General features: G+C 37.3%; 1 protein-coding gene and 1 long non-coding RNA gene across 2 annotated transcripts in view; one reads left to right on the forward strand and one right to left on the reverse strand.

The window, feature by feature from the left end:
• Window positions 1-24,718, reverse strand: part of ext1b (exostosin glycosyltransferase 1b) — a 97,195-nt gene that overhangs the window by 52,932 nt on the left and 19,545 nt on the right. The window lies entirely within an intron of this gene.
• Window positions 13,497-23,057, forward strand: LOC125275119. Its single transcript, XR_007186386.1, has 2 exons — window positions 13,497-15,561; window positions 19,796-23,057. It is a non-coding gene; the product is annotated as an uncharacterized LOC125275119 (long non-coding RNA).

The following is a 24,718-nucleotide window of genomic DNA, read 5'->3' on the forward strand; positions in this document are numbered from 1 at the left end:
AACCATTAGCGATTTTTTTTTTGTTTTTTTTTTTCTTCACATTTGCACTTTTGGCCAGAGTTAAAGGAGGTAAAGCCAGGCCAGGACCCAAGTTGAGCTCAGACGCAGACCTGCCACAACAAATCACGGCCCAACAGGTCTGCAGGGAAGCTTTTTAAAGCAGTCTTTTCTCTCTCAGCTATGCACTATATGAGTAGTGAACACTTAAGTAGCTGCCTGAAACTGGACCCCAGGCAAGAACATGGATGCTCTTTCACCTTCTTAAACCATTTTATTTCCTTTCATCTCCATCTCCTAAAACAATAAAGTCATGCTGACTCAGAGCAAAGACAAAGAGACGCATGCATAAATCACTAGGCTGTACTCTAGCATCCTTCTGACTCTCCAGATAATTAGCTTTACTAACTACTTTGAATAAGACTCCTACTTAGACAGATTGCCTATGAGAACACATTTATGACAACATTAAGTGGTTTCAGACTAAAGAATCAGGGTGAACAGGATGTGAGTGAGAGCTTATACTAAAACTCAACAAACCTCTGATTGTCTCAACTTTACTTAAAGCCTTTATATAATGCACTATAAAAGTATTTTAATGCATTAATTATGCCTCGTAATGCACTTTATAATGCATTGTATGGTCTCATGAATAATTGTAACAGCAGTTATAATACTTAAATATTCATTGAACACCTTTAGAAAGTTTAATGCATTAAAACATGACAATCAACCGATTTCAGATGTAACAAGAAATCTGCAAATATTGTAAATAATGCATTTTAACTTTAGCTACAATTATTTATGAAAAGATATTATGCATTATAGTGTACATTATGAATATATGGTGAAAGGGGTGAAAGGGGCGGTAGCCCCTATTGTAATTGTTAGATTACGTTCTTATTATGAGGGATGCACGATATATTGGCCACAATATCAGCGTCGGCCGATATTTGTTAATTGTTAATGTTATCGGCCCAGTAAGAAAATTTGGCAGATATATTAAAAACCGATAAATAATGGATTATTTCCTTCACCTGAGACACTTCAGATGCGTACTGTCCAACATGATGGATTTGAATTGCTTTAAATATGATTGAAAATCACTTCAAAAAGGAAAATACATTTAAGTGCAACATATAGGCTACATAAAATTATAATAAGAATATTTTAATGGTGTGCTTGGGACATGGCTTTTAATGGTGAGACTTTTGTTTTTGTAATCAGGCTTTCAAAAATTATATAAAAATTTAGATTTAGAATTATCGGCAAATATATTGGTTATCAGCTTTCAAATATAAAGAATTATCGGTTATCGGTATCGGCCAAAATTGTCATATCGGTGCATCCCTAGTAATTATTTCTTCGTCTTCCATATGTAGTGTCTATGGCAGTCCTATGAATGGAACATGAGAAAATGCTGGAATTTGGTACAATTGTAGAAATGGTCATGAATAGTGATTGGACCAACTTTGGAGTCTCTAGGGCCAACTCTATAGCACCACCACCAGTTCAAAAGTTCACTTTTCTAAAGGTTATAAAGGCTTTTGAACCCTTTGTTCTAGAAAAATGAAATTGAGTTCACATGATTCCTCTCTTCATGCTGATCACATTCAACATCTTACATTAAGACTTCACCCATTACAGTTTACAGTATGCAGTTTTTTCCCACTGCTCCTTCAAATTGTCCAATTTTGTCCAAAATCGGATCAGATGATCTTTGGACAGATCCTGAACAGTCCTGGGTTGTACAATCTTATAAAATTGTGTGTAATGTTGTGTCATTTCAATTCCTTTATTACTCAGGTAAGCATTGTAATAATCTTTATTCCTCTGGGAATAGAAATAATTGTGTTTATTCATTCTGTGTTCATTCTCGTCTGAACTTCTGTTCATTTTGAGTTCATTCTCACCCGTACTTCTGAACCAGCTGTTTTTCCATGTACGTTCAATTTCTGCTGTTTTTGCTCTTCTTGCTCCGCATTGCACTACAGACCGTTCAGGGGTTTGACCCCATATCACTGCTTGCAGCTATATTATAAAAGTGTTTCCATGGGCCCAAATAGACGTTAGTTGGAAGGTCTGTCACGTTGACAATAAACAGTTTACAGACCAAGCTCTGATGGCAAATGGACTCCACACCAAAAGCAGTAGTATGGAAGCCCTCAAGCTATAAGACCATTTGGACTATTGCATCAGTGTCCAAACATACCATCATGGTAGCTCAAAAGCATGTGTCTTTACTGTAATTGTGCGACCAGTTTAGCCAACCTAGGAGAGAGCGATATAGACACAGAAGTCCCAAGGGTGGAAGAGCGAGACAGAGAGAAACACTTATTTCAGCCGGCCACTAAACAGCCTGTCATTACATACAGCAGCAGACATAACAGCAGAAAGGAATAAACATCCGTTGTCTCCTGCTTTCGCTGTCTCTGGTTTAAAGCGAGAGGGAGAGACTGAGTATGAGCCTTGGAAGGGAAAAAAAAGAAAAAAGTAGAGCAAAGAGTGAGGGAGGACCTCACAGAGAACAAATCTTGACATTTTTCCAACCATTCAGCTAATGGATATGCACTGAGAGAATGATAATTAACCCTCTTATTCGACATACTCAGCACTTCACAGTTCACAAGAGATGATGAAATTCACCTGCCGCAGACACACTTACATGCGCCTTAAAGGGATATTTCACACAAAAATTACATTTACTCATCCTCACATTGTCTGAAACCTAAGAAAATGTTCAAGCGCTTCTTTTCCATATAATTAACATGAATGGTGACCACAGCTGTCAGGCTTACATGAATCTATCAGAAGACTTGCGTCATATGGACTGCTTTTATCATGTTTTTATTGAGCTTTTTGTCCTTTCTGGAGATGGTTTCCATGCACTTTCATTGCTCTGACCAGCAGGCGTCATCAACATATGTTGTTTTGAGCGTTTCAGAAGAGTGAATCATTTTGCAAGCAATTGGTTAAATTTTTTCGAAACGCTCAAAATGACATATGCTGGTGACTCCTGCTGGTCAAAACAATGTAAATGAAGCCAAAACATGCATAAAACACCTTTTACAAACCAATCGCAAATGTTTTATTGAAGGTATAATCTATTAAATGCAATTAACAAATCATCTAATAGCACTAAATATGATAATACGCATTATTTTATTCAATTGTAAGGCTTGTTTCGTTTGTTTTACGGTAAGCGTGGTTAATCAGACCTACAACTCTTCCTTTTTATTATAAAAATGTGCCATTAAATGTCTACAAATGTATAAAAGTGATCCAAGATTAGGTAAAAATCATCATTGCTCCCTAGCGGCGAACCAATGAAATTTCAAAACATTTTGAAATAGTTAAAAGCCACGTTTACTGAAATCACGTGACTTTGGCAGTTTGATACGCACTCCGAATCACTGGTTCGAAATAAATAATTCGGAAAGGTTTCGAAGCTTGACAGAGCGGGTTTGGACTCACTAGTGTTCACGTTACTCAAAACTACCTCCTTTTGTGTGTTAAACTGAAGAAAGTAAGTCATAATGGTTTGGAACGACATGACAGTGAGTAAAAGAACAAATTCTCATGTTTGGTTGAACTGTACCTTTAAGTAATTGGAAAAACATACAGTATGCATTTACGCGTGCCTTGAGTTTTCGCTCTACATCAAAAGAGCCTGAATTTTTCTCAATCCACATGAGCTTTCCAAAGAGATCAGTTTAAACCTGCTGCAAAATGAGCGAAAACAATGAAAAGCTTTAATGATATCCTACATTATTTATTAGTCAAGCTTTAAACATCGGTTTATCAGCGAACAGGGAAACCATTATGGAGTCACCCACACGTTTTGCTCGAGACATGACTCACTTTTCTTCCTCTCTTTTCACCTTGAGGAACATCATATCTTCCTACTTGACCAAGAGTGAGGGATAAAAGTGGTCTTTATGTGTGGGGTGTGAATAAGAAATTCTTAAAAGGCGTGACATTGTGCTGTGGCAGAAGTGGCCTGGTGGGTTTGTTTACATGTGTGTGGTGGTCGCATTGATAGTCGAGGCATGTTCGGAAGAGGCTGTCGGACCGTTCTCACGACCTCCCCTCCTCCTCAGCCCATTTAATTCACTCAACTAGCTCTAATGAACTGTGTATGTTTGTATCACAGGAAACTGTGCATGAATGTTGCCAAAGCTGAATGCATAAACAAAGGCAAATGAACAAGCAGGTGGATGGATGATAAACTTGCTTACCTTTGTCGATGAACCGCAACAAGGAGAAGGACATGCAGGGAAGAGAGAGAGAAAAAGAGAGGGAACTTTAGTGGTATGTCAAAAATGCAGATTTTATGAACTCTGTGACACATAGAGCAGTTGAAAGTCAACATGAAACACATTTCCAACCCATTTTACTTCTGTAAAGTGACTGAAACATTAATCCCATTTTAACAATGTTGTAGATTAACTAGTATTACTAACTCTTTGCAAGATATTAGAAATTCAACAGAAGCCTAAAACAATACCAAAAGCTATTTGTAGTGATGCATTGACATAACAATTCTGTCCGATGAAGATATTTTCATGTTATACAACCGATATGGTTGAATGGTTGATAATAGAGTAATTTCTCAATTTGCACCAATCACACCATTCAAATTAATGACAAGTGCTAGGATAAAAGTTTATATTTGGGATTTAAATTGATGTTTACAGAAGCAATCAAAGTAGAGTAAATCACCTTTTGAAAGTAACTTGACGCTTCAAATAAAGATTGTAAAGATCAATTACATTGTAACACCAGTAGGTGGCGACAAGTGACTTAAAAACATATTTGTCATCGAAACATTCAAGAGATTAATAAACACTGATTAATCCAGTCATGAAACAAGTGAAGTCTTTATGAGTGAGTCATTGAATCATTCATTCAACAGATTGGTTTAAAAACGCTGATTTATCCAGTAACAAAACAAGTGAAGTCTTTATGAGTGAGTCATTGAATCATTCATTCAACAGTTTAGTTTCAAAAACACTGATTTATCCAGTAACGAAACAATTAAAGTCTTTATGAGTGAGTCATTGAATCATTCATTCAACGGTTTAGTTTCAAAAACGCTGATTTATCCAGTAACGAAACAAGTAAAGTCTTTATGAGCGAGTCCTTGAATCATTCATTCAACAGTTTAGTTTCAAAAACACTGATTTATCCAGTAACAAAACAATTAAAGTCTTTATGAGTGAGTCATTGAATCATTCATTCAACAGATTGGTTTCAAAATGCTGATTTATCCAATAACGAAACAAGTGAAGTCTTTATGAGTGAGTCATTGAATCATTCATTCAACAGTTTAGTTTCAAAAACGCTGATTTATCCAGTAACGAAACAAGTAAAGTCTTTATGAGCGAGTCATTGAATCATTCATTCAACAGTTTAGTTTCAAAAACACTGATTTATCCAGTAACAAAACAATTAAAGTCTTTATGAGTGAGTCATTGAATCATTCATTCAACAGATTGGTTTCAAAATGCTGATTTATCCAATAACGAAACAAGTGAAGTCTTTATGAGTGAGTCATTGAATCATTCATTCAACAGATTGGTTTCAAAATGCTGATTTATCCAGTAACAAAACAAGTAAAGTCTTTATGAATGAGTCACTGAATCACTCATTCAACAGTTTAGTTTCAAAAATGCTGATTTATCCAGTAACGAAACAAGTGAAGTCTTTATGAGTGAGTCATTGAATCATTCATTCAACAGTTTAGTTTCAAAAACGCTGATTTATCCAATAACGAAACAATTAAAGTCTTTATGAGCGAGTCATTGAATCATTCATTCAACAGTTTAGTTTCAAAAACGCTGATTTATCCAGTAACGAAACAAGTGAAGTCTTTATGAGTGAGTCATTGAATCATTCATTCAACAGTTTAGTTTAAAAATGCTGATTTATCCAGTAACTAAACAAGTGAAGTCTTTATGAGTGAGTCATTGAATCAATTTTTTTAAAACTCAAATTAATTAAATAGACTGCAGCAATTGATATTCTGTCAGAACCTCAAGCAAATGTTATTTTGTTTAGTTGTCTATTCAGAATCATGGGAGAATCGTGATCTTCATTTTAAATAGTAAAATCTTTATTCTCAATTTTATCCAGAATAGTGCAGCTCGAAACTTTCCCATTTAACCATGACAGACAGATCTCAGGGATACAGGGAAACATCCTCATTAGACAGGCACGACTGACCGCAGTGGTGTGGGGTTTAACCGATGTGAGAGACCCTCTTCACACTGGTAAATCCACCACTAAACCCCTCAAGGAACAGGCAAAGAAATCTCCTGGTGACAAGAGTAAAATATAGAGCCGACAGCAATGAATGCATAGGCAGAGAGAGAGAGTGAGAGTGTGGGTGTAAGCCAGATTGAACTTATTTTTAAAGATGGTGAGGAACAAAGTAAGATGGAACAAAGGAGAACTAGGGTGGATGATGGACAGAGAGAATGGGAAAAAGAGACGCTCTGAAACTGGATGAATGTAAGAGACACCATGATGAGTGAATGAGAGCGCGAGTTGCTCTGTTTGGCCAATTCTCCTCCTTCGTTTTGTGTGTATCAGACGGTTAGTTTCAGCCTGTTCTTATGTCAGCCTGTAACATATTTATGCTTCTGGGCTGCACTCTGTAAACCCATATATCTGAGTCGAAGGGATCAATTGAAGCCGCAGAGGGCAAATGCGGAGGGTTAACTTAGAGTAATAAGATTGACAGCACATTCCAAACTCAACCGCAAATAGCCTAGAGTAAACCTGAGTTTGAACCTGCAGTCTGCAAGACCTTTCACCGGTTTGGTGCAGCACAAGCTTAGCCTGACACCTTTGATTTAAGAGCTCTCGACTAAATGAAAAGGGTCCATAAAACACTGACACTTTAACATTGGCTGTGTTTGGAATGGAAGAATAGTTCGGTGCTTACTGTGCAGTATGCACTTAACACTCCTATTTCTCAAAAAAAAAAAAAAAAAAAAAAGCATAGAAAAACTTTCAATCAGCAGTACGCTTCACTCTCAATCAGAACCTGATCTGTGGAAATGAAACTCAGCTATTTTCAATCCAAATATGGCTGGGTACTCTTGTGTGTTATGACTCTTTGCATACTGCACAAATAATGAATAGTGAGAAATACAGTAGTATGCAATTGAGAATCTAAACAGTTTCACAAAGGCTCCGTAGAGATGGTCTCTAAGCTTATAGACTTCTCTGCAACTAGATACGGACCGAAGCAGTTAAACGTGACCAGACATCCTGGTTTCCTGCTCATTAAAGCTTTACTTGCATCAGCTGGTTTTTCAATTTAACAAAAATGCCCCAAAAACAGAGAATGGGTGACTTGAGGGAATTCGTGTCTGAGGTTTTGACTAGGTTGTCAGCCAATCCTCGGCCTGCTGACCATCAAAGCACAAAGCGGGATCTGTCTACAGGCTAAGAACTGGGAAAAAGCCTCTGCTGGGCAGAGCGATTCCAAGGAGAGGGAACGGCTTCAGGCGGAGATCTGCTCTGCTGCTGCTTCTATCAGTTTGAGCTCAAAACAGGGCTGCCATCATTATACAAGCCATCCGTCATGTCTTTCAAACACACACACACAAAAAAAAAAATAAAAATAGAAAAAATAAAAAAATAAATAAACTAAATATAAAATAAATTAAATGAAAATAAATATAAATTAAAATAAAATAAAAAAATAAATAAAAAATAAAAGAAAAAATGGAAAAAATAAAAGAAAAAAATAAAATTAAAATAAATAAATAATAAATAAAAATAAATTATAATAAATTATAATAAATAAATGACAATAAAATAAATAAAAAATTGATTATACAGTTTTTCTGTAATAATAAGCATAATACAGCATAATAAAAATGTGAATGAAAAGGGATAGAAGTACAGTTAGTAATAAATTTTACTGTCTTTATGGTCATCGATCATGTGTAATTTTTTACACGTAATCTGTGTTTTTCGCACTGTTGTCTCTTCTAAAATGTTAAGGAACGTTTTTAATGTTTTAGTGCACAATCAACACCCAGGTATTCAAATGGATATTGTTTGCATCAAATTAAAGCAAATATAGCAAGTACGTCATATGCATCTGCTGAACTAGTAAATACTCAAAAAAAAAAAAAAAAAGCCTTGATGTTGTTTTTGTGCTCTACTTGAACAGGTTTTCCTGCTTGAATGTTGATTATTTTCCTCATATTCTCCATTGTTGCAGCTCCTCTCTTCCCAGTCTGTCAGTAACGCTCTGTTTAGTTCCTGTCTCTATGAAGCCCCTCCTTCTGAAAAGCACAGTGTGCTCTGATTGGTCGGCTGGAGCAGTGTGTTGTGATTGGTGTTTGGGAAAAGCCCCACCCCTTACCATAACTGCCAGTTTCAGCACACTACTAACTAACTCAACCAGGCCCCGCCCCTTTATTCTGCATATGAATTAATGAAATGAGGAATATTGTGATGTGTTCGATGCTCAAACAACAACGTTACACGCTAAAGTTGAATATGTAAAAAAGCATTACATGTCCTCTTTAAAACTCGACTCAAACAAGCAGGACTCTCCTCGACCCCAAGGCATTTTGACATGAAATCTGCAAGAGCAAAAACTCGGCTCTGAAACGCTAAACCACATCCTCTGCAGACATCTCACCACCTAAGTGAACTTTCAAATCACCCAAAATAAACTTTCCCATATTAAGGTCTAATTTTAATTCTCAGCAACATTATGCAAAACAACAGCGAGTCAGAATCAGATAGAGATCGCGAGAACTGAATATTTGCTGTAGTAGCGGATGCTGTCCTGTGTCGAGCGGAGCTCATCTGTGTAAATTCAGAAGCCACAGTATCCGCTGGGGAAAGCACTGTAGCCACAGCAGAGAGGGGGAACTGCGTTTTTATATGCGTCCTTCCTCCTTCACACACAAATTTTTCACTCGACCACAGATTGCTGGTAATTGATAGAAGCTGACAGCTGGCCAATGTCATGCTTTGTGGGGAGCTGCTAAAAGCTCCTCTGCAGCTCGGGTGGGGGTGTGGAGGTGAACGAGGAGCACTGAAACACTGTGCAATTGTGTTAAGAGAGATGGACTGAGTGAAAGTGTGTGTGTGTGTGTGTGTGTGTGTGTGTGTGTGAGATGGACGAGTCTCTCAGGCGACAGTGGGATGGGATAGCTGAACGACTCTGGAAATCCCTGTAGGGTAAAAAGCTACGAACAGAATGTTTTTTCCCTTCACCTTACCCTTTTTCAAAACCACATAAACCACATATAAAGAGCGATTACTTAACACTTTAACAGGCCACTCAATCATTTGGTTAGACATATATACATATACACACACTGTCTATCTGATAAATTCTATATATAAGCTATCTTTAATGCATTAAATATATAAAAAGGTACAGTAAAGACATTTATAATGTTACAAAGGATTTCTATTTCAAATAAATGCTGTTCTTTTTAACTTTCTATTCATCAAAGAATCCTCAAAAAATTCTATGATGGTTTCCATAGAAATATGAAGCAGCACGAATGTTAGAAATGTTTCTTGAGCAGCAGATCATCATATTAGAATGATTTCTGAAGGATCATGTGACACTGAAGACTGGAGTAATGATGCTGAAAATTCAGCTTTGATCACAGGAATAAATTACACTTTACTAAATATTCACATAGAAACCAGCTATTTCAAATTATAAAAATATTTCACAATATTACTGATTTTATTGTATTTTTGATCAAATAAATGCAACCTTGGGGAGCACTTTGGGGAAAAAAAGGCTTCTTTAAAAAAAAAAAATTACTGACCTTAAACTTTTGTATTTAATAAAAACAAATTTGTATAGAAAATTATATATATTAAAAAAAAAGAAAAAAAAAAAAAAAAAAAAAAGTATATATATACACACACACACACACACACATAAAAGGAACAAACTAAAAGTAAAATGTGGCAAGCCAGTTTTCTGCCTTCTCTCTGTATCTCTCTTTTTATACATATATTTTTCCATTTTTTCCCTTTGGTTTCATTTTCTCTCTCTCTTATTCTCTCCCCATACCTCCAATTTGCTCAGGGTAAAAATGAAGATAGATGAAGCTAGTCTTGCCAGGCAAAGCCAATAGTTGCTGTGGAAATTGTGTTTGCTCAAATACAATTACGAACACCTTACACACACCCTGACACACATGCACAAAAATTTTTCAAAGTCAGAAAAATTATTGTGTGCATGCGTCAGGTGTCGTCTTACTCTACAGCGCTTCACTCACTCATATTTTTATTTCAGGACACTTCACCAGAAAACGACCTATACTGAGTTGTGCGTCCATTGACTATACACAACACCACTTTGTCTCGTGCACTTCGTCTGACACACAAACACACACACACGCGTGTCTGGGTCTCTGAGGATTCTGGGCTGTTTCTTTCCGCCAGCAGCCCTGCGGGGGAAACACACAGTCGGTAATTAATCACGGTAGATGTTTATGAGAGGGGAGTGGTACATTTCTACTGCACTGCACTGACAAGCTTCATTACCACCAGCTAAAGAATCCCAAGTTAATGAGGGACACACACACACACACACACACACACACACACACGTCTAGCATTTGTACACGTCTCCATAATGTGTTGTATCACCTATATGGACATGTGCTCACACATTAAAGACACATTTTATGCACGCATTCAAAATATTCAAACACTCATGGATATATGGTCATACATGCCAAGGGCTGCGTGATATTGAAAATTCACATCACATTTGTGATCATTTAGCTGGTTGATATAAATTCAAATTAATCGTTTTAGGAACCTTACTGCAACTGAATCATTGAGCCAGAGAGCTGAACTTAAAAGACGACCTATTATGCCCCTTTCACAAGATGTAATAAAGTCTCTGGTGTCTCCAGAATGTGTCTGTGAAGTTTCAGCTCAAAATACCCCACAGATCATTTATTATAGCTTGACAAATTTGCCTTTATTTAGGTGTGAGCAAAAAACATTTTGTGTGTGTCCCTTTAAATGCAAATGAGCTGCTACTCCCACCCCCTTTCTAGAAGAGGGCGGAGCTTTAACAGCTTCGGTTGCTCAACAACAAAGCTGGAGAATCTCACGCAGCCAAAATGATGACTGTGTTCAGCCTTACATTGTTCAAACACTGATGGAGAGACTCAGGAAGAATTACAACTTTTAGAATGAAACTGGATGTTTCTGAATGGTTAGTGGATAAATTTATGCAGTTGCTGTGGAGTGGATTCAACTCATCCACTAGCGTGTGCCGTCATGTTCATCTTTTGTGCAAATCCAGCATTGAATTGACCCTCGTTTGTGAAGCAGTCCGGCATAAAATGAACAACACTCTACTACAACAACTCTTCCTCTTCTCTAAAGCAGCCCAACATGGCCCCACCCCCTTTGTTGCATGTTCTCAGGGGCGGAGTTTATGTAAATTTTGGGGTTTGTGATGTCACTGACCCAGGAAGAAGCTCACTGTAGTCCCTACCAGTTTGTTGTAGTCCTTAAAAAGTGATTTCTGTAAAAGAAAATATCTTCCTTTGCATTGAACTTTGAGCGTCGTAACTTTGCAGATGTTGTTTATGGTCAAACAGCAACATTACACACTAACTAAAGTTAAAAAAAGTGAAATCATAATCAACCACCCCTTTAAGAACTAAATCAGTCTGATTTGTGAATATAATTCAGACTGGATTTGTCAACTGAATTGACCGATTCACTAAAAAGATCTGACTCAAAAGAATCATTCTTTCATTGTTAATTCTCTAATGAATACACCAAGATGATGCCAGTATTTTCAGTGAATAATGACTTAAATTCAGCATGAAAAAAATGAAAATTCACCTTTAAAAAAAAAAAAAAAAAAACGCATTCATTCATAATTTCTGTTTTTTTTTTTAACTTCGTAATATATCAAAATGTCTTAACTTTATCTTCCAGTGAAATGACAGGCTTCATTCATTTAGTCTGCATAAACTTTAAATTTTGGTTTGCTTCTCACGCAAAACTATTGTACACTTAGAATAAAGATTCAGTGGAGTTCTATTTAGAACTCTAGGGTTCTTGACCCAATTTTAAAAGAATCCCTTTATGCCAGAAAGGTTCTATATAGGGGCTTTCGTTTTCATAGTTTTTCAAATACAATCAGGAAAATGAGTTCCTATAACTACCCAGTGTGAAAGCCCTTATATAACTGTGAAATCCCCAATAACTACCCAGTGTGAAAGCCCCTATAGAACTGAAATCCCCAATAACTACCCAGTGCGAAAGCCCCTATATAACTGTGAAATCCCCAATAACTACCCAGTGCGAAAGCCCCTATATAATTGCAAAAGTCTATATATAATACCCGGTGCGAAAGCCCCTATATAACTGTGAAATCCCCTATAACTACCCAGTGCGAAAGCCCCTATATAATTGCAAAAGTCCATATATAATACCCAGTGCGAAAGCCCTTATATAACTGTGAAATCCCCTATAACTACCTGGTGTGAAAGCCCCTATATAATTGCAAAAGTTCCTATAAAATACCGGTGCGAAAGCCCCTATATAACTGTGAAATCCCCAATAACTACCCAGTGCGAAAGCCCCTATATAATTGCAAAAGTCCATATATAATACCCAGTGCGAAAGCCCTTATATAACTGTGAAATCCCCTATAACTACCTGGTGTGAAAGCCCCTATATAAATGCAAAAGTTCCTATAAAATACCGGTGCCAAAGCCCTTATATAACTGTGAAATCCCCTATAACTACCCAGTGCGAAAGCCCCTATATAATTGCAAAAGTCCATATATAATACCCAGTGCGAAAGCCCTTATATAACTGTGAAATCCCCTATAACTACCCAGTGCGAAAGCCCCCATATAATTGCAAAAGTTCCTATATAATACCCGGTGCCAAAGCCCTTATATAACTGTGAAATCCCCTATAACTACCCAGTGCAAAAGCCCTTATATAACTACCCGGTGTGAAAGCCCCTATATAACTGCGAAATCCCCTATTTAACTACCTGTATTTCTATATACGCAGAACGTCTTAAATGTTTGCATAATACTTTAATTTTAATGGGTTATTTAATTTTTTTCTACTGATAAAGTATCTTTCTTTAAACTTCTATATAGAACACACAGATCGTATGAACTTCTTTGGCAGCTGAAACATTTTTTTAAAATATCTTCAAAATACAAAGTGAATCATACAGTTTTGGAACATGCGAGTAAACAATGAAACAATTTCCATTTCAAGCTTGAAAGCTTCAGTTCCAGTTCATTGTAACTGCACAGAAACGAGCGACCAGCACAATTCTTCGAAATTTTCAAGGGAATAAATAAAGTCATACAGGTTTGGACCAACATGAGGGTGAATAAATAACAGTATTTTCATATTTGAGGGAACTAATCCTTTAAGCCCAGAGAAAACCGATAACCCAACACACACACACACACACACACACACACACACACACACACACACACACACACACACACACACACACACACAGGACAAACTATGCACACATTAATGAATTCTCCCTCAAACGCAAAAACCGTGTTCAGCTCACTCTATCGCACCACACACACGGCAGCTCAGAATGCAAGAAATGCTGGCTGTTTAACTTCAGGGAAATCAAACACACTCCTACACACACGGCGACTTAAGTGCTGGAATCTGTACACAGAAGTACTAGATATCCATACCAAATGACCCTCCGGTCCAAATCTCTCCTCTTAACTACACACCCCATCGCAATCCTGCCCTGGGCTGTAGATAACGGCGCCGCCGTGACCCTTAACTCTGAGGGATCAGACAGATCTCTACACCTGGCATGTACGGTCACATCAGAGTAACTGTTTGTCTTCAGTTCTTGTCTTGATTGGAGCGATGACTCCAGTGAGACTGCCAGCAGACTCTTTACAAATCTTGACAAAGCACATCCCGCTGAGAATCCGCCTACGGTCAGTCTCTGAGGTTAGTGGCGTGACACTAACTCCCTGCTAATTTATGTTTCTTGAGGATTATCGATGTTGCATATGTGTGTCAGTGGGTATTAATTGTACTTTAGTGCTCTATCAGAGAATTCAGGGACAGTCAGCCAGACATTATCTCAAAAACACAAGAGACAAATAAATAAAAAATAATGAAGTGGATTTGAGATTTTATAATGAAAAGAAAGAGTGGAGAGATGCGACAAGGAGTAATTATACAGTTAGAGGTCATTATTCAAAATTATTTAATTGCAGAATGCCTCGATTGTCCAATCAGAATCAACATCTTGAAGACAACATCCAATAAAAACAGAATTTTTAAACCTTAAATTCTGACTAATACCAATAAGCCTATAATTGTTTTCATGTTATGATCAATAAAAAAACAAAAAACACAAAAAAATATATACTTCAAAATTCCAATTTCCTGATATTTTACTCACCTCCAGATTTTCATGTCTTCAGCTGAAAATAAATTAAGGTTTGTGAGGAAAATATTCCAGGATTTTTCTCCATATAGTGGACTTCAACAGGGACCAAAGGGTTGAAGGTCCAGTTTCAGTGCAGCTTCAAAGAGCTCTACATGATCCCAGATGCACATCAACCCAAACCATCGACCATTTTCTAAAAAATAAAAACTTGTATACTTTTTAACCACAAATGCTCGTCTTGCACTAGCTCTGCGATGTGCCACGCATTACGTAATCACGTTTAATGGCATTTCATGCATTCTGAATATTTTACACTGTTAAAGAGTTTGATTCTCATGCAAACAGAGCATTAGTATTTCATGTCAAATAGACTCCTTCAGGGATCGTATAATTTGTTTTTTTTGTGTATGGCCCTGTATGACATCATAAAGGGATCATCAACGTACTTCGTTCGGGTTATTACGGAAGTTGTCCGCAGCGCTGCACTTGAGAAAGATTTGTCATTTTGTATGTGTGATAAAACTAAAGACTCTTTGGAGATATGAAGGAAGCACTACTACTCTATATAGGTACTCAAGATTGACAAGATTGGCAGAAACTGTGTGCGTTATGCACCCTTTAACACATTTCAACATTATTTCCCAATACATGTTCTGTTTTGCAAAAGACCAATGCGAATTGAAATGCTGTTTTGGCTTCGTTTTTCATAGCAAGGAAACATATTGAATCACTATCCAAACAACCCTTCAGGCACGGCATGCCTAAAACACAGAATCTCATTGGTTCCTCATGAACGCTGATCCAGGGTCAGCCATGCTGTAAAAATACCGCAGTGCCGCTCCGCTGTCAGACAGTCCGGCCTCTCATTGATCTTACTCGGACTACAGAGGAACACCGGTATGTCTCCAAACCCTTTGACAGGCCGCTCTTTTCCCAGAATGACTTTTGACCCTCAAAGGCTAGACCGGGCAAACACCACCTGCTCCTCCGTGATCAACACACTGCTGGACTAGAATAAACACACAAACGAGCAAATACGCTCTCATCTTATGAGCTCAAGAATGCAGGAAGGGTCAGACGCTCATGCCTGCATATAAACATGGGCACATGCGGTAAGCCTTACTTTCTCACTCACACACTCTTAGTCTTTAACTAAAAAGAGACTCCGGTTCCAGCTGTCAGCTCTCTAAAGTGCTCATCATCTGCTACTGGATCTATAAGCAGCATCCACGTGTTGCCTCATTTACAGCACGGCATCGCACGCGGGGCTCTCCGCACTGGAATATACGACGGCACTTAAAAATAACTCTGCTTTAAAGCTTTAAAAATGCAGTGACTAAATGAGCGTCCTCTAAAACGAGAGATGTAATCACCGAGAACGCTTCCACACAGAGAGAACTGCATAAAGATTCAACTGTTAAATGCTAGAAAATAGTTTGAAAGAGATAGATGCCGCTTTAATTGGTGTAAAAGCCTCAGTTTCAAAAATGAAATGAAAGTACAAACTGAGGCTAACCGAAATAACAGTAGTGCAACGTTACCCAAGACAATAAAAGAATCCCCAGGGCCCTGTGAAACTCAATACACCACATGAACCACACTACATACAGTACACAAACCTCACACGCTCTCTTAAATCACTCCAACAATGGAGCGAGCAGATGTCAGCAGATCTGTGATGTTAGGTGACAAAAATACATTTTCTAACATTTATTTTCACCTGAAGTCTATTTATAATGTTTCTGCCACCGATAAGAGTCATAAGTTGGCTTTTACATAACTATTTTGCAGTATTCTTTTGACCCTTAGAATTAAAAGTTGTTATGAAATGGAAGTTGCACTAGTTTTTCGTCACTATTGTGCTGTATATCCAAGTAAAACTGCTTCGCAAACAAGAACAAATGTAGGGCGGGGCTTGATTTTGTCTGTGGGGAATTAATTGGATGGTTTGCTATTGGTGGATCTCATGTGAGTGACAGGTTGCCCCGCCCTCATCATCAGAGAAGAGGGAGGGGAAGTTATTCTAATTTCAAGATTACATGGATTTACAAAAAGTAATGATATAATCATGCTAAGAATGGTCAATTTTGATTTCATAGTGACTTTAAACGGTCCTTTTTTGCTACTGTACCTTTAAGGTTTCATGCAAATGACCTCTGTTATGATTGGCTCACTTCCAGCATGCCAACGGTAGCTCACATCAAGTTTGGCCAAGTTTCTGAACTCTGAAGTTATGCAAACATGGGCTGATAATGCGGATAATGAGGGGGAACAAAATAAAACTGATAAAACTGATAAAAAAAAAATAAAATAAAAATAAATAAAAAAAATTAATAAAAAAATATTTTAAAAAGTCAAATATGACAGGTGGTTGGTGAGGAAAGGTTGCAAAATAAGAGGATTTGGGGACATCAACTGAAAAAAAAAAAAAAAAAAAAAAAAAAAAAAAAACTTTAGAGGTGAACAAATGATAAATCTGTAAATCAGTAATTTTCTTACAAAAATAAATTAATGAAACATGTTACAACATATTTGATTGTTTAGTATTTGTCTTTAACAGTTAAGGCTGATTATTGGATTGCATTTATTCCACCTCTAAAAGTACTGTGAAGAGTTTAATAATCTTTTGAGGTTGAAACCCCCTGATTTAAAGAAACGATTTAATTCTCCTTGCTTTCTAGTGACATCACTGAAAACATTAAGGTTTCAGAATCATTCAAATCGTCAAATAGAAAAATCCTGTTTCCAAGATGAGCGAACCATGACACACAATTGTTATATATGTCTGCATCTCGAAATCCTTCCCAATGCACATCACATCGCATCCACACACAAACACCACGCATTCCACAGTCCATTCAAATCGCAGTACATCCACCAGCTATTCAACACGGCCACTGAAAAAAGCAAGGCCATTCAAATGTCATTCAGTCGGTCATTTACATATCTACAGCTCTTTACATACAGATGCCCATCATTGCCTTGCGAGTCTTGCTTTTCCCCCTCAGGATCCATCCAGCATCATCAAAAAACACGGTGGGTTTCCTCTAATGGCTCCACAACAACAAAACGAGATAAAGAGAACCACAGAAGGTCGAGGTAGAAAATGTCAAACTTGTTTTATTCAGTTATGGAAGTATGAGAGGAGGTGCGATCTGAAGGACGAAAGAGGAGTTCACGAGGTGAGAGGACAGAAAGTCCAGGCTTTCTTTAGAGATACATACAAAGTGAGAGAGAAATAAAAGTGGAAATAGTAAATCTACCCAACAAAAAGAGAAAATACTTTGCTTAGAATGAATAAAATGACTACAGCAGTATTTTAAGATATGCTAGACCCATCACAGTCATGGATTTTGCGCTGATGATTAATTGTCCTGCTAAAAATTGAGATTATAATAAAATAGGACCATATGATTTGTTTTAATGCTGTGAAAATTCGTAATAACAACATGGTACAACACATAACGAGATAACAATGACAAATATCACTTAACGTAACAATGACATAACATGACACATAACAACATGGCACAACAACACATAACATGACACGTAACGACACGTAACAAAATATATCGACACGCAACATAACATAAAATAATGACACGACACGTAACATAAAACCTAACAATGACACGTAACGTAACAAAACATAACGTCACGTAACAAAACATAACGTCACGTAACAAAACATAACGTCACGTAACAAAACATAACGTCACGTAACACAACGTCACGTAACACAACGACACTTAACACAACGACACTTAACACAACGACACTTAACACAACGACACTTAACACAACGACACTTAACACAACGACACTTAACACAACGACACGTAACAAAACAATTACAAGTAACATAACGACACGTAACATAACATAATGACACTTAACATAACGACACGTAACATGACAACAAAACGACACAGCGACACATCACATAACGAAACGTAACATAAAACATTATAAGATTCTAAAAGATTACACAAACTAACTATTCTAAAAATACAGTGTCTGACCTTTACCATGTTTGTGCTTTACATAAAGTCACATAACATAACGTCACGTAACAAAACATAACGACACGTAACGTAACATAACGACACGTAACGTAACATAACGACACGTAACGTAACATAACGACACGTAACGTAACATAACGACATGTAACGTGACAAAACAAAACGACACAGCGTCACATAACATAACGAAACGTAACATAAAACATTATAAGATTCTAAAAGATTACACAAACTAACTATTCTAAAAAAGACAGTGTCTGACCTTTACCATGTTTGTGCTTTACATAAAGTCACATAACATAACGTCACGTAACAAAACATAACGACACGTAACGTAACATAACGACACGTAACGTAACATAACGACACGTAACGTAACATAACGACATGTAACGTGACAAAACAAAACGACACAGCGTCACATAACATAACGAAACGTAACATAAAACATTATAAGATTCTAAAAGATTACACAAACTAACTATTCTAAAAAAGACAGTGTCTGACCTTTACCATGTTTGTGCTTTACATAACGTCACGTAACAAAACATAACGACACGTAACGTAACATAACGACACGTAACGTAACATAACGACACGTAACGTAACATAACGACACGTAACACAACGACACGTAACAACGACACGTAACAACGACACGTAACAACGACACGTAACAACGACACGTAACAACGACACGTAACAACGACACGTAACAACGACACGTAACAAAACAATGACAAGTAACATAACGACACGTAACATAACAATGACACTTAACATAACGACACGTAACATGACAAAACAAAACGACACAGCGTCACATAACATAATGAAACGTAACATAAAACATTATAAGATTCTAAAAGATTACACAAACTAACTATTCTAAAAAGACAGTGTCTGACCTTTACCATGTTTGTGCTTTACATAAAGTCACATAACATAACGACACGTAACAAAACATAACGACACGTAACGTAACATAACGACACGTAACATAACGACACGTAACATAACGACACGTAACATAACGACATGTAACATAACGACACGTAACATAACATAACGACACGTAACAAAACATAACATAATGACATGTAACATAACACGTAACAACATGACGACATGTAACATAAAACATAACATAATGACACTTAACATAACATAACCACACGTAACATGACGACACAACAAAATGACACGTAGCGACACATAGCGAAACATAACATAAAACATTATAAGATTCTAAAAGATTACACAAACTAACTATTCTAAAAAGACAGTGTCTGGCCTCTACCATGTTTGTGCTTTACAGCAGAGATGTCCAATGGAACCAGGGACATTTCTAAAGGCAGAGGAGGGGTCAGTGCTGGTGTCTCTGTGTGGGTCACCGTGAGGACCAGACACACATCCACAGGGGGCAAGACCCTTCACGACACGCAGACGGCCTCATGCCTGGTGGGCCGCCAAAGGACAACCATTCACAACTGCCACCGCCACGTCCACAAACACTTCAGCCGAGACACCTGAACCTGTTTGTACTGCCACAGCCAAGCTATTTCATGTTCCAATGTCAGAAGCACCACAAATGAAGTTATTTTTGTAATATTACTGTCTGAAGTGTTTTTCATATTCTTCTTTTGCAATTATAGTTGCATCTCATCTCTCCACCAAAACAAAACATTCAGGACTACATCTGGATTGTTAATAAAAAGCTCACAGGCTCAAAAATAAGCTGTTTTTCTTCATGCACATGCAAAGTAGTTTTTACATTACCTGACATCTTTTTCTCTAGCCAAGCCACAAAAGTTCAAAAGTGTTTCTTTTATAAAAGACAAAACACCACGATCTGGTAAATGGTACAGTTAGAATGCAACTCATGCAATTCATAATAAACACACTTTTGCTGGAAAATAATAGACATACGATGCAGAACATCACTGACTGCCAGAGCCAGTCTTGTTGAATTTTATCTTCGTTGAAGACTATCTTTGGGACAAAGCAGCAGAATTTGCAACAACAATGCAGAAAACATCACAAAAAGCAAGTTTCAATCAGCAAAAAATTGCAAAAATACACAAAATGTCCATCAACACAAGCATCAACAGCCAATGAAAAGCATTAAGTGATTGTGAATGATGTCTGTTTCCTGTGCTGTCCATCTTGATCTAGTCTGCACCGGATCAGCTGGGAATTTCCCACAGAGCTAGTAAGGAATCCGATCACAGCATCCCAGAGAAACAAAACAATCTGTTTGGATTTCCTCCATCCTTGTAGGGCAGGAAGTGAGGAAAATTGTGCTAGCGGACAGATGAAAGGAAGAGGTGGAGCCGGACTGATTTACAATATCCCCCAACTCAACTCAGACCTAAAAAACGGAGTGCATTCTTCTCGTATGTATACGAAACCACATGGTGATGCACTTATAAGGATGTTGAAATTTACCTGTTCTCCTGAGACTTGCTGGAATATCTGCAGAGCGACAAACACACTTCACATAACGTGATAACGTGACCCCCCTCTTTCCCCAAACCTCTCCTAATGAGGCACAGTGGGACTGGAATTCACAGACCCGATTCTGCGAAGACTCCTACCTGCCTGTTCACCAGATGGGCTACAGACAGAGTAATGGTGGGCAGATCATGCACTGCGTGAAATAAAATAACTTTACCACCCGAGCCAAATGCTTTAGTCATTGTGAAAAATAGCCAAAAGATGGTATTCTTAAAATGAACTTGACAGGAACAAGGTAAACCATTTTGGGCAGGTTTCCCAGACAAAGATTAAGCAAAGTCCTAGACTAAAATGATGATTTTAGCAAGAAAATCTATCATAATCCAGTGTCGCACTTTAACTGCATCTAGAAAACCAGTTATGAAGTGTAATTTGTAATGCAGAAGCCTTAAAGTTGCTTGAGTCTAGACAATTCCTCAGAGTAGGGGTGGGCGATAAACGATATCATATGGAGAAGTAAATTTACATTGATAACGATGATGGACATTTTTACTTGATATGGATTAATCTAACTTCACAAGCTTTTCACCGTTTCATTTGAGAAAAACTACCTTGAAACACACTGAAACAAACTTAGATCTTTATGACAAACTGTCAAATATATTTTCTTCAAATTAAGCCGAAGTTTTGACAAATATATCACTACTGTATACTAAAATGTACTTCTCAAAGTAATAATTATATTATATTGAGATATTTTTTCATCAAAGTTTTAAATCGATACGGTTTTGTTGTGCAGCATCTTATTTGACAAAAATTAAAAATGCAATGTTTTGTTGTAAATTGATTGAAATTTTTCATTCGATTACATTTTTAAAGCTTGACTAAATCATAAAACACTGAAAACAAAGTATTTGGGGGAAAATACAAAGGATTTAATCGGGCCCTAAATTAAAACGTAGTTACTCTGTGGAGTTTAATTAAGAAAAAACAAGTTTACATGTTTACATTCATTCTCAAGGTCTAACAAATATTTCTTTACCCATTAATTTTAAATGAGTATCGTGATAAATATCGAAGTCTCAAAGTCAAGAAGGATGCACACAAAAATAAACATTCTAATATATTTAGATGGTCTTCTCCCAACATTTTCCTCCTAAACCATGTGCCAAATGAGACCCATGTGTGATCTAAACAGAGCATAAATCTTACATTAAATGAAAAAAAACTTGCCAAATCATAGATCTTGTATTTTTAGCATTTGTGCCAAGCATCTACCAAATATGAAACCTTTTGGTCTGGGGACGTTCACTATAGAGGCCTTCTAAACGGCTGCGGTGGCCATTTATTGACCACAGAGCATTGATAAGATTGCTTCTTCCCCAGAGGGTTGAAGTTTAATTAAAAAATCTGAAGCATCACTTCCTCTCCTTGGTGTTACAACACTCCCTAGAGAACAACAGAGCCAGCTCAGTCACCGTGAGTCATTATGCACAGTATCCATCTTTCACTTCCTAAAACTTACTGAGGTTTAATCATATTAGTCAATAACAGGTGAGTCAAAGTTCAACGGATTGTCTTACTAAAGGGCAAAGCGGTTTTTGGGATAGGCAATGATAAAGCAGATATCTCAAAAAAACTACATTGCTTTGAATTATATACTTCAATGGCGGTTTATCGGGCTACTAATTAGCTTAATTTTTAGCACTGCTAAACTCATGATGATTGACAGCGATAATCACAACGTTTCAATGTCCTACAGGTGTAAACATGAAACATAGCTGTTAATAGTTTAACTCTTTTGGTGCAAGCCATTTTTGACTAAATTAACATTTGGATTCAAAGATGTAGCTACTTAATGACTGTATCAGACTACTAATTAGCTCATACTAACACTGTTAAATTTGCAAAGACAGTAATAACCATAGCAACAATTCAGTTCTCTGCAAGTGTAAACAAGAAACACATTTGCTAACATTTTAAATCCTTTGGCTATTTTTGGACAAAATAATATTTGCACCCAGAGACGTAGCTTTGATTTGACTACTTGGCTGTTTATAAGACTACTAATTAACTCAGTTAATTTAAAAAAAAAAAAAAAAAAAACTCTCAAAGATTGAGACTTACAACCATAGCAACGCTTCTCGCAGGTGTATAACACGGATGCTAATAGTTTAACCCTTAGGGTGCCAGCTATTTTTAACCAAACTAATTTTACTGTTGGTAAACTAACGTTGACAGAGGCAATCTCTGGACCATAATGCATGGGTTTGGGATGTGTTTGCATCCACATTTTGGGATATCGCATAAAAAAAAAAAATGCTGGATGGAAATGCCAAGAGTCGGATAAATTTATGCGATACAAAAACATGTGCATAAACTATGATGGAAACACTTTTTTCAAATAAATTCCTTGATGCACATCAAAAAAGACTTTGAGATGGGATGGAAATTATTTTATTCATTGGCCTCTATACTGCAACTTCCATTTTTCTTGGTGATATTTAGTGCCAGTTTATCAGAAAGTGACGATTTTGTTCTCTTCGATTCACTGAATGGAAACAGTGCTTTATTCTCAAACGTTTGATGCAATCTTCCAAATTTGGGCACAAGTTAAATTTGCAACTTTGGATGGAAACAGCTATTTTTCACAAGCTGTTTTATTGACATCTTTCCATGGTTGAAACACAGATTGAGAGATTAGATGAGAGATGATACGGATTTCGGTAAGTTGTACTGTATCTTTCAACATACCTTCTGATGTTCATGCATGTTTTTGTGATATAACTTCTTTAAAAATGGAGCAAAAGACTTGTGCTGCTGCTTGAACTGAGGTGCCATTTATTGTTTGAATTGCATGATAAAATGGACAGAATCTGAAAGCTAAGACAAAGCCTTTTGCGATTATTGGATGGGAGGCACGCTACAAATGATGTCAGATGTAGGGAAAAAAAAAAAAAAAAAAAAAAAAAAAAAAACGCAGACCTGGCAACCCTGGCATCATATGACCCCTACTAAACTTAGTCTATACAGAATTGCACTCAAAGGACTGACAATCGTATTGCATGGCAAGTGTTAAGGCTTTTCTCCCTTCAACCCATAACAAGGTCCTACAAGGACACATTTGAGAATCTGTGCACTTCACTGATTCCCACCTAGATCATTTTCCTCTCCACTATGTGTCTTAGATTGAAATTGAGATATGGCTATCATTTACAATGAGAACAGATGGATTTTCCAGCACTGTGACAGACAGTTCAGCTTTGGGAATCACAGACAGTGGTATTGGCAGTGATTGGAGAAGGTTTGATTAATGGGCATGTAGCAAGAAGGGGGGAAAAAAAGCACCCTCGCCCCACTTCCAAGAATCTACAGCCTGCCAAGAGCTCTTCACAACACAATGCAGCAAATAAAGTCCAGAGGCTAAGAAAGGCCTGATGAGGGCTTTTCCCCCTGCAATCTTTTGTGCTCCGATCCAGTGGGAGGGCACAACGGCACTGGCTTGGCATTGCAAATCTTTTCCTGGGCATTGATAGATGCTGCTGTGCTGGAACGTTCCCTCACAGCAGCTCGATCTCTGTAGATTTGGCACAATTGCCTCTCCTCCCTGTGAGGTTGGGCCCTTCATTTCCTTTCATTAAAGCCCCCGGTTGAAAACGTTAATAAAGGCAGTGTCTAATTACAGAAGCACGTCTCCACAGCTCTATAGAAAATCATCAGACTAATGCCAGTTTCCCCCCATTCTCTTTTTGCTTTGAGCTTGATTGATTTTTCTGGAGAGCTG

The sequence above is a fragment of the Megalobrama amblycephala genome, linkage group LG9, assembly GCF_018812025.1.
Source record: "Megalobrama amblycephala isolate DHTTF-2021 linkage group LG9, ASM1881202v1, whole genome shotgun sequence".
NCBI classification, from domain to species: domain Eukaryota; kingdom Metazoa; phylum Chordata; class Actinopteri; order Cypriniformes; family Xenocyprididae; genus Megalobrama; species Megalobrama amblycephala.